The sequence below is a fragment of the Trachypithecus francoisi genome, unplaced genomic scaffold (assembly GCF_009764315.1).
Source record: "Trachypithecus francoisi isolate TF-2019V2 unplaced genomic scaffold, Tfra_2.0 Lachesis_group20, whole genome shotgun sequence".
NCBI classification, from domain to species: Eukaryota; Metazoa; Chordata; class Mammalia; order Primates; family Cercopithecidae; genus Trachypithecus; species Trachypithecus francoisi.
In genome coordinates, this window is record NW_022681466.1 from 61,759,946 (window position 1) to 61,771,873 (window position 11,928).

At 48.4% G+C, this 11,928-nt stretch overlaps 1 long non-coding RNA gene across 1 annotated transcript; it reads right to left on the minus strand.

The window, feature by feature from the left end:
- Positions 1 to 210: 210 nt before the first annotated feature.
- LOC117067696 lies at positions 211 to 9,540 on the minus strand. The gene is made up of 2 exons (XR_004430825.1): positions 9,325 to 9,540; positions 211 to 332 (listed from the first exon to the last, which is right to left on the minus strand). It is a non-coding gene; the product is annotated as an uncharacterized LOC117067696 (long non-coding RNA).
- Between the last annotated feature and the right edge of the window lie 2,388 nt (positions 9,541 to 11,928).

An 11,928-nucleotide genomic window follows, 5' to 3' on the forward strand; every position in this document is an offset into this window, starting at 1 on the left:
CTCTGGACTGGTGAGGGGTAAAGTACACATTCTTCTCTCAACCACATCCCCCTCCTGAGAAGGCCACAGAGGAGAAAGTCAAGTCAGGAAGGAAGGAAGACAACGAGGTGGATACAAGCTGGCCTTCTCTTGCCACCCCACCCCAAGGTGGGTACCCCAGCACCTGTCTGTGCTGACGACAGAAGGACAATAGCAGCCACTCGCAGAGAATTCTATCTAAACACGAGTGTAATTTCCAGCACTCTCAGGGAATGCTATCCAAACATGAATATAATTTCCAGCACTGTCCCACGAGGCAGGCAGAGGCCATGAGCTTTCAGACGTGATGTTCCCTGTTGAAAAGCAGATTAAAAGGACATGAATTTTTACCTTTTTAAGTGACTTGCTTTCAGTCCCACAGTAAATCCCAGCTGTGTCCCGGTCTTGCATGTAGTGAGTGATCCATAAACACACACTGATTACACTGGATGTGGCCACAGTTGATCTCCCATGGCCAAGAGCATGCAGCCCCGTGGGGCTCACTCTTATCCTTTGAGAATGAGGAGTCATTTTCTCTGGGAAGACCAGCACTTCAATGGCCACCTCAGCAGGTCCTGTTGCAAGCAGAGGGAGCCCTCAACGGGGTGTCTTCTGGCCACCTGTTTCTTCTCCCTGCTCCTTCTCCTGTGCCCACCTTAGGGAGGGGTCAGAAGGGCAGCACCAGCCCCAAACCTGGAATGGGTGCAGCAATGAGGGACCCCAAACTTCTCACCCCCAGAATAGCTCTACAAGCTGGGATTTGAATTCCTGGCTCACAGCCCAGGGGCATTTCCACTGCTTGCCAGCTCAGGGCTGAGCACAGAGTCAGTGTTCATTCAACCTCGGTTTCCTCCCAGCCTTCTTCTTCAAGTTCTGTCTTGCCTTGTAATGCTGAGAATCCACTGCCTTCGTGTCTCTGTCTGAAATACGGGGGTGGAGATGAACATGAGCTTTTTTGTTTGTTTTGGTGGTTCTTGCCACCTCTGTTTTGGTGGTTCTTGCCACCTCTGTAAGGAAATATTAATACTAGGTCTATAGTTTAAATCATCCTGTGTTGCTGAGTTAAAAAGACAGTGTGAATATTAAGTGTTACAGAAAAAGGAAGAAGCAGTTTTGGGCAGTCTCTTCCTGCATGTCATGGCTCAATGGAAACCACTTTTTGGCTTGTAAAGGCTGGTGATATGAAGATCTGGTGAGCTGGGGTACACATGGTTCAGCAGCCATTTGGCCCCAAAGTGTGTAGTGTTTAAGACAGACAATGTCACAGCGGAGTCCATTCAAGTTAGTTAATACTGCTTAGTCATCCTTAATCAAGCCTATTTGAAACACAACTCTGACCGGTCATTGCCCTCCCCAGACACTGTCAGTGCCCCCACCCGGCCCACCAACAGTTTGGTACACTTGTCTCAGATGGATATCGGCTTTTTTTTTTTTTTGAGACAGAGTCTCGCTCCGCTGGAGTGCAGTGCAGTGGCGCTATCTCCACTCACTGCAACCTCTGCCTCCCGGGTTCAAGCGATTCTCCTGCCTCAGCCTCCCAAGTAGCTGGGACTACAGTAGGTGCCCACCACCACACCCAGCTAATTTTCGTATTTTTAGTAGAGACAGGGTTTCACCATATTAGACAGGCTGGTCTCAACTCCTGACCTTGTGATCTGCCCGCCTCAGCCTCCCAAAGTGCTGGGATTACAGGTGTGAGCCACCACGCCCAGCCTCCTCAGATGGATGCTCAACCTGGCCTTCCACCTGTGCCAGCAGACATGGCTCCCCTTCGCTACTCCCGCCCAGCCACCTCCCCTCGAAATCTTAACACACCTCAGGCTGTCTTGGTCCTCCCCACCCACAGTGGTTACGCCCCTATCCTTTGTGCACCTTTTTAGGGGCATTTTTAAAAACTCCCTCTACTCTCCCTGAGTAGCAGTCACGACTTACGCTGTCTTACTTACCTTTGTTTGTATCACAGTTCCTATTCCCAATGCTTTGTATTTTCAAAGCCACACACACACAGTCATTGGAAGAACACTCAAGTAGGAATGAGAAAATCTGGGTTTCAGTCTTAACTCCTTCCAGTTTCTTTCATAATCTTTGTCATCTCAGTTTCCAGGTTTCTGGCTACTTACTTGAAAAAGGAGAGGTCTGAACTACTTTAAGGGTTTCTAAACCTAGCTGGGCATTAGCATTCTGGTTTACGTTTTTTTTCTTTGAGATGGAGTCTCACCCTGTTGCCCAGGCTGGAGTGCAGTGGCGTCATCTCGGCTCACTGCAACCTCCACCTCCGGGGTTCAAGCGATTCTCCTGCCTCAGCCTCCTAAGTAGCTGGGACTACAGGCGCCCACCACCACACCTGGCTAATTTTTGTATTTTTAGTAGAGACGGGGTTTCACCATATTAGCCAAGCTGGTCTCAAACTCCTGCCCTTGTGATCCACTTGCTTTGGCCTCCCAAAGTGCTGGGATTATAGGCATGAGCCACCATGCCTGGCTGCCTGGTTTACTTTTTAAAAAAATATTCAGAATTTAGGGCTGCACTGTTAGAGATTCTGATTTAGTAGTTTGGGTTGGAGCTTGAGAATCTGCATTTTTTTTTAATTTTTTCTTTTTTTTTCTTTTTTGAGACAGAGTCTCGCTCTGTCGCCCAGGCTAGAGTGCAGTGGCGCTATCTCGGCTCACTGCAAGCTCCGCCTCCCGGGTTCACGCCATTCTCCTGACTCAGCCTCCCGAGTAGCTGGGACTACAGGCACCCGCCACCACACCTGGCTAATTTTTTGTATTTTTAGTAGAGACGGGGTTTCACTTTGTTAGCCAGGATGGTCTCAATCTCCTGACCTCGTGATCCGCCTGCCTCTCCCTGGTGATTCTAATGACCAACCTAAAGGTAAACTTTTAGAGCAGTTGTTTTAAAAAGTGGATTCCTGGGCCCAAAGCCAGATCCACAAAACAGGAATTTCCAGAGGAGAGACTTGGTAACCTGCATAGTTAATAAGCACCCAGGTGACTTTCATTGCAAAGCTTGTCTGGGAAATGCAGACCTAGATCCCTGCTACACAAAGTTTTCCAAAGACCAGCAGTATTGTGTCATCTGGCAGCTTGTCAGAACTGCAGAGTCTCAGACCCCTTCCTAGGCCACTGGATCAGAATGTGCATTCTAACGAGATCCCTGGGTGACCGGCAGGCACAGTGGGGTTTGAGAAGCATGGCACAAAATCAGTGATTCTCAAATTTGAACATGCCTCGGAATACTCTGCAGGGCATGTTGGCTGAAACTCACCTCACCAGACCCCACCTTCCAGGTTCTGATTCTCAGGTCTGGAGTGGGGCAGGGTTTTACAGTTCTAGCAAGTTCCCTGATGATACCGATGCTGCTGGTCCAGGGACCACCCTTTGAGAACCAGACCCTGGAGGATTTCTCAAAACTCCATGTCCAAGAGTGAAATCTCTCCATTCTGTTTTTTTGTTTGTTTGTTTTCGCTTGCTAATCTATTCTGGCACTCAGGCACTCATAAAATCCTATTCGCCACCCTAATGTCTAAGATTCTGGGAATTAATTAACAGTATCACCAAGTGCTAAGCTGTTGGCACAGACAGCACTTGTTATAAAAGTTTCCAGAAAGTCACAGTCTCGAGGCTGGGTGAAGACATCCACATGGAGAAGTCCTTTTCTCCTTCCTCTCCCTCGGATTGGATATGTGGTGGCCGGTGATGCTACTCTTGGGGCTGTCATGTCAAAAGTGGCCGGGAGGCCAGGCACGGTGGCTCACACCTGTAATCCCAGCACTTTGGGAGGACGAGGTGGGTGGATCACCTGAGGTCAGGAGTTCGAGACCAGCCTGGTGAAACCCCAACTCTACTAAAAATACAACAATCAGCTGAGCATGGTGGTGGATGCCTGTAATCCCAGCTACTCGGGAGGCTGAGGCAGGAGAATCACTTAAACCCTGAAGGCGAAGGTTGCAATGAGCCAAGATCATGCCATTGCACTCCAGCCTGGATGACAGAGTAAGACTCTGTCTGAGAAAGGAAAGAAAGAAGAAAGAAAAGAAGGGAGGGAGGGAGGAAGAAAGGAAGAAGAGCAGGAGGGAGGGAGGGAAGGAAGGAGAGAGAAAGACAGAGAATGAAAGAAGGAAAGTGAGCCACAACACCCTGCCATAGCTTTAAGACTTTAAAACCCAGTCTTGGCAGGGGTCGGTGGCTCATGCCTGTAATCCCAGCACTTTGGGAGGTCGAGGTGGGCGGGTCATGAGGTCAAGAGATTGGGACCATGTTGACCAACATGATGAAACCCCATCTCTACTAAAAATACAAAAATTAGCCGGGCGTGGTGGTACGAACCTGTAGTCCCAGCTACTCAGGAGGCTGAGGCAGGAGAATAGCTTGAACCTGGGAGGCGGAGCTTGCAGTGAGCCGAAATCGCGCCACTGGACTCCAGCCTGGCGACAGAGCAAGACTCCGCCTCAAAAAAAAAAAAAAAAAACTTCTCCCCACCACTTACCATTTCCAAAAAAAAAAAAGTGGCCTGGAGCTGCCAACAGGGGGCTGTTTTGTTGCTTGGAAGCTTATTTCTCACACCCGTCCCTGGAACTGGAAACTTGGGCACAAGTTCTGAAGAGTATGCAAGCCACAGAGACAGACGGTCTGTGCTAACCCTCCCGTTTCACAGATGAGGACAAGGAGGGGCGACTGCTTCCAGGTCACCCCATCTGCCTGTGGCTGTGCTAAGACTGTGTACGGGAATTTCCTGCCTGCAGGAAAAATCAGTCTCAGCAACACTGACTCTCACTTTCCTGCTCCTGCCTCATCTGTTCATGCAGCTTCCCTGCTGCCCCACCTCAGCTGACACCCGTGCAGCTGCCCAAGCAGAGGCTCTCGTGCTCCAGTACTCTGGAAACCCCTCCCTCCCAGACCACTCCTGGCCCTCTCTGTTGCTCTGTCTGGCATCACCCTTCATGCCTTGGCACCAGAGCCTGCCACTAGGTGGCACCGCTGCTCTGCCAGGCATCAGGGTCTCCAGCCTGGCCTCACCCTGAGTGCTAAAGTTCTTGAGGTGCCAAAGCTGACTGGTGGCTCCTGCAAGGTGTGGGTGAAAAATAGAAGACTCCCTTACAGAAGTCCAGAGCCGTGCTGTGCCACAGCAGAGTAAAGGCAAGAGAAGCCATTTAGGCTCATAAAGGCAAGAACACCCATCCCGTCTTCATTTAAAACTTTATTCATCATGGGTTTTTTTTGCACTAACCTCAGTTTTAAAAAATATTGCAATACAATAGGATTAATTTTGATTACTGAGGGGTTTTTTGTTTGTTTGTTTGTGTTTGAGAGAGAGAGAGTCTCACTCTGTCACCCAGGCTGGAATGCAGTGGCGTGATCTTGGCTCACTGCAACTTCCACCTCCCAGGTTCAAGCAATTCTCCTACCTTGGCCTCCCTAGTAGCTAGGATTACAGGTGCACGCCACCACACCCGGCTAATTTTTGTATTTTTAGTAGAGACCAGGTTTCAGCATGTTGGCCAGGCTGGTCTTGAACTCCTGACCTCAGCTGATCCACCGACCTTGGCCTCGCAAAGTGCTGGGATTAAAGGCATGAGACACTGTGCCTGGCCTTGATTACTGAGGGTTTTTTGCAGTCCCCTTAGATTTGAGCCTGAAGAGGGTGCCTCACTTGCCTCCCTCTAGTCCTGGCGCAGGCCGCAGCAATGTGGTTTGTGGTCCAGCATCTTGAAGAGTTATGGCAATAGCTATTCTCTCTGTGAGATCCCAGTGCTGGGCTGGGGCAGATATGAGGGCAGCCACCATGCCTAGGGACAGAGGCGTTGGGCTGGGTCAGTTCAGTTCACTGTCGCTGGCTGGAGCCAATTCCCCGCAGGCCCCTTATTCTCCCTGTGAATCCCCTTTTGCCAGCCCATACCCTCAGGTCCCCAGAGAGTCCTGAATTCCAGAACTGCCCCTGCCTGGCCGCATGCTAAAGCCACTGCTATTGAAAGCGAGGTCTCTGGCCCCCAGCCAGCGTGTTGCCCTGCCTTCTGGAGCACTCCCCTGCCCTCTGCGTGGCTGGAGTAAATTCACTTCCTGGGTGAGTTAAAGGCCTGTAACTCCTTCATGGGCACTGTTTAAGCTCCTGTTTCTTCTCTCTCTCTTGTTTGTAGAGGGGCCTATTTTATTTTATTTTTTTGTCTCTATCTTAATGAGCTGGTATGTTTTGTAGCTTCTGGTGACATCTCTTTTAATGCTCCTACTTTCTCACCGTGGGTTCAGTCTCCCCCTCCAGCGTACGGTGAAAAAAGTTAAGTGATACAATCCGCCCACCGAATCCACAGAAATGTCAGGGTCTAAGCACTCGGTCACTCCGAATCTTGGCTTACAGCCACCTGAGGAGCTTTCAAAAATCCCAATGCCCGGGTCCCACCCAAGACCAATTAAATCAGAATATCCGGAAGTGCAGCCCCAGGCCTCGGTAGATTGCAATTCCCTAACTCCCCAGATGAAAACAATAGCCGGTCAAGGGTGGGAACCAGGGCACCAAAAACAGGCCTGGGTTTTACAGAGCCAAGGCTGTCACCTACAGGCAGGAGTGGGTACTGCAGCCCACTGGTAGGATCACCGACTGGGAGAGCCGAACATCAAAGGCTTTGCTGGAGGGTGGGGCGCAATCACGACCCGCAGCAGCTTCGACCTCCCAGGCTCAAGCGATCCTCCCTCCTGCCTCAGGCTCTGGGACTACAGGTGCACACCATCATGCTTTTTGTTTTGTTTGTTTTGTTTTGTTTTTGTTGTTGTTTGAGATGTAGTCTTACTCTGCCGCCCAGGCTGGAGTGCAGTGGCACAATCTTGGCTCACTGTGAGTTCCACCTCCCAGGTTCACGCCATTCTCCTGCCTCAGCCTCCCATGGGACTACAGGCGCCCGCCACCATGCCTGGCTAATTTTTTTTTTTTTTTTTTTTTTAATTTTTAGTAGAGACAGGGTTTCACCGTGTTAGCCAGGATGGTCTCGATCTCCTGACCTCGTGATCTGCCCGCCTCGGCCTCCCAAAGTGCTGGGATTACAGGCGTGAGACACCCCGCCTGGCCACACACCACCATGCTTTAAAATTTTTTTTTTTGCCCAGGTCTTGAACTCCTGGGCCCAAATGATCCTCCAGCCTCAAACCTCTCAAAGTGCTAGAATTACAGGCATGAGCCACAGCACCCTGCCGTAGCTTTAAGACTTTAAAGCCCAATCTTCTCCCCACCACTTACTCTCCTATATAAACATCCCAGTAACTTCCAACCCAAGCTCTTTCAAAGTTATCCCACTTTTTCCAGCAGAGGGCAGCCCCTCCTAGTTAGCAATATGCTTTGTTACACAGCTGAACTCCCTTTTGAGAACTCCATCTCCTAGCCCTGGGTCTGGGCGCTGGAGATACACAGGGAATAAACCTGTTCTGTTGGATCTTCCAGGGTCATTAGACAGCCACCATACTCCTATGAATCCCCGTTCTCTCAAGGTGAAGGAGCTCCAGTTCCTATATCCTGCCCCCTCCTTCCTAGACTGGCAAGATCCCTTCATCAGGGATGACACCCAGAATTTAGTCTACAATCTAAAAAAGAATTATAGAGATAATATATGCTCATAATAAAAATATATTTGTAAAACATAAAATAGAAAGTGCCCCTCCCTGTCCATTCTCCTCAATCCCACTATCTGAGGGATGGGGTGGGGTAAGGTGGGGAGGTCCCATCGTTAACAGATTGGTGGCACTCAGAACTGAATGTCATCATCTATCTATCTATCTATCTATCTATCATCTATTTTTTGAGACAGGGTCTTATTCTCTCACCCAGGCTGGAGTGCAATGGTGCCATCTCAGCTCACTGCAGCCTGGACCTCCCTGGCTCAGGCGTTCCTCCTGCTTCAGCCTCCCCAGTAGCTGGGACCACAAGCACAAGCCACTACGTCTGGATAATTTTTTAAAATTTTTTCTACAGACAGGGTCTCACTATGCTGCCCAGGCTGGTCTCAAACTCCTGAGCTCAAGAAATCCTGCCCTGTCAGCTTCCCAAAGTGCTGGAATTACAGGTGTGAGCCATCACACCCAGCTGAATGTCATATTCTTGCAGCAACAGTGAGTGCCTCTCTGAGCCTCAGTTTCCTCCTCTGTAACATGTGAATAATTATAGTACCTGCCCTAAAGGATTTCTGCTACAAAGCAAATACAAGGCCCTGCATGATGCCTATCACGTTATAATCATAACTGAATTGTCTCAGACAATGGGTGGAACCAGATGGAGTCTTGAAATACACTGACTTTTCCTGCTTATTACACTCACATCACAGCAGAACTGGGTTCATGTGGGTTAGTAAAATTAGTCCTAAAGCCCCAATGCTGAGGACATCCACTAAGTGGTGAGGAAAAGGAGCTCCCACACCAATCCTTTTCAACCAAGGTGCAGTTGATGGAAATGACCACCAGAGGGCAGGGCTGGGTCACTTTTGAGGGGAATCACTTTACGGTCCGTCAAATGCAGGCCCACCAGGGTAGCTGCCGTGGAGGCTGCCTCAATTCTAACCGCCTTGTGTTGAGTCTGGGGGTGTCCTGTCTGCTAATCGGCCCAGGTCTGAGCTCAGCAGAGTCCCCTGGTGTCAGGTTATCCAAAAGTGGATGTGCCCAGACTCTTCTCTGGTTCCTATCTGCAATGGAGGGTCACTGCAACCTCTTCAGACTCCAGTTCTGACGTCCCACCACAGGTCCTGCACCTGCATCGCGCCCCTTCCACTCACTCACCTGCACCTGTGGCAGAGCAATCGTAAATGACAATATTTCCCGCCAAGCCTAGCCTGAGAATCTTTCTTGGCCTCTCACGCCAGACCGTGGCTACCGATGGCTCAGTGACATCAGCGGCACCGTCATTCAGCAGATATTTCTGGTACCTCTATGTGCCAAGGACTGTTCTACTTGACATCCCTTCCCTGGCCCAAGTCAGGCCCAAACCAAGGGTCGGTTTCTCTGACACAGAGTGAAATTTCTTGGTCTCTCCAAATTCAGAATGAACCTGGGCTGCTCTCTGCAAGGGTGTCCCCTGCACTTACGGGCTTATCCTGACAACAGGCATAAGATGAGAAACCCCCAAACCTGAAATTCCCATACTATATTCGTAGTTAGACCCTGCCATGCTCCCTTAGCCAAATTCAGAACAGTAACCACTCTCTCCCTGCCAAGTTGACTCATCTAACCTCAAATAACCCTCATAAGAGTCTGACCCAGAGCTGAGACAATGCCCTAAATCAGACTTTTCTTCCTTCACTCTATTCCTACAAAGAAGTGAAGAAATACTCACAAAGGCTGTACTTCCCACGACGGGTTAGATGTCAAACATCCTCTCCCTTCGAACATCCAAATGCTGTTGGAGTTGGCAGACACGTGCTGTGCCTGTGGGTTTGCATTTAAGAATGTTTTGAGAATGTTTGCTCCTCAAGGAAAAGAAAGGAAAATGTTCTTGTAGGATTATGCAATTTTAGAGAAAGGGAAGCTGAGCAGATCCTTGATATGAGCACTGCAGACTATTTTAAGAAAGGGGAGAGGAAGAATACAAGGACTCAAAGGGTTTAACGCTGCTTAGATCAGACAGATCACAAAATATTTGTGGGGGATTTATCACTAAGATGGAATTTAGCTGACTGCACGGTATAAGATGCTGAAGATAGCAATGCAAGAAGAAAAGATTTCAGCCTGTTTAATCACTCCAGGAGAAAGGCAGAAACACACCAGAGAGGCTCGTAGTGGAGTGACCTTATGAGGCTGAGTCAAGCGAAGGTGTGAGGGCTGAGGCCTGATCTCATTTATGTACCTATGAGCCAACTTTGCAGAAATGGGGGGACCAGAAAGGAAATGATGGTTAACATGAGAGTTCAGGGATCAGAAGACAAAGTGTTCAGCAGTCACCTGGTGGCCCAGCCACAGAGCCCAGAGGGAGCTACGCGCACATTAATGGGCCATGGAATCTATAAGAGGCAAACAGGGGCCCTATCTAAATATTTCTTGAGGTTGCCATGAGCTTGGCACAATGCCAATCATAATAATCCTAAATCGTAAAGAAAAAGCAACATGCTACTAACTGCACTCTGTTTAAGACGATAGGAAACACAAAAGACCACGCATTGTATGAATCTATGTTTGTGAAATGCTCAGAATAGGCAAATCCACAGAGAAAGAAATAGATGATTCGTTTCCAGAAGGTGAGAGAAGGGAAGAATGGAGAGTGAGTGCTTAATGAGTATGGAGTTTCTTTTGGGGGTGTTAAAATGCCTTAAAATTAGCTTGTGGTGATGGCTGCACATTTCAGAGAATATACCATACTAAAAACCACTGAACTTTTAATAAGTGAGTGTTATGGCATGTGAATGTGTTTCCTCAAGCTGTAAAATGAAGAAGAGAGGGAGGTATGTAATACATCTTCTAAATATCCCATTAGAAATTACTTCAAACCTCAACAACATAAAGGGATTAGATTCATTTATCTGGAGAATTCAGCGTGGGAAATTTCATTCTCAGGTAATGCTAGGAAAATGAGGTGTTTCTGTATAATCGTCAGAGTTGAATTCAGTAAAGTAGAAAGATTAAAGAAAGAAAATGTAAAATGTACCCCCAATTCTGTGGAAATGCAGATTTTTACAGATGGGACTCAGAAGATAACATGGCCATTCAGATCTAATCTCTTATTTAATGGAAGAAAAAGCAGTCTAAAACAGCACAAAAGATCTGAAAATAAAAATAGTCTCTTTTGTATCCCAGTTCATCCATGCCTCTCCCTAAAGTAAGCACTGTTTGCAGTTTCTTGTATGTCCTTCCATGAATGTTCTATTCACATACAGGTACCTACACACACACACACACACTTCCCCTACAGTCCAGTCAGATTGAAGGTGTAGGAGAAAAAAAATATAAATTAATTTCAAAGAAGAGCTTCCTGAATACATGAGCAAGTCCTCAGAGTTACTCTTTTTTTTTTTTTTTTTTTTTGAAACGGAGTCTCACTCTGTTGCCCAGGCTAGAGTGCAGTGGCGCAATCTCGGCTCACTGCCAGCTCCACCTCCTGGGTTCACGCCATTCTCCTGCCTCAGCCTCCTGAGTAGCTGGGACTACAGGTGCCCACCACCATGCCCAGCTAATGTTTTGTATTTTTTGTAGAGATGGGGTTTCACTGTGTTAGCCAGGATGGTCTCGATCTCTTGACCTTGTGATCTGCCCACCTCGGCCTCCCAATACTCTAACCTGTTTACATGGTGGAAGCACTTCCTTTTATTTAAACACACTCAGAAACGAGCAGGGAGTGGCGGAGCCTCACACATTTATGCCTGCAATCAGAGGTTGGCAACCTATTCGCACGTGAGTGACCCTGAGTGACACATCACTGCTCAAGTCAGTGACCTAAAAAGATGTGCGATGCGCACAGCTCCGTTTGGACCTGCAGTGGCACCTTCCACACTTTTCTCCAGACAAACACGGGCTCCTAGGCCACAAAATACATCTCTGTTTCTCCTATCCTAGGTTTATGTGGAAGCCCTCAAGTTACACTACGAGGGGGTGGAAGACAGAGATGGTATGTGGAGGATTACGGCTGATGTGCACAGATGGAGGCTTCCATTTCCATGGAGGAGAATGCAGCCCTGGCAAGATGCACAGGGAAGGTGGTTAAATCTGTCCACGGTGGTTAAGCAGTAAAGGCGCTGTCAAGAAAATCACTGTTGGGTACATTCGAGGGGGCAAGGGTGACATAATCACAAGGTTCCGCTTCAAGATTGGCTTCCGATCAACTACAAAGTGAAATATTCGTCTGGCAGGTAATGTGTAGTTCAACACAAGAACAAGGCTATTGCCTTGAAATATGGTACCGAAATAGAAGGAATACGGTCTCCAGCTTGCAAAGTCCCCTTGAAGATTC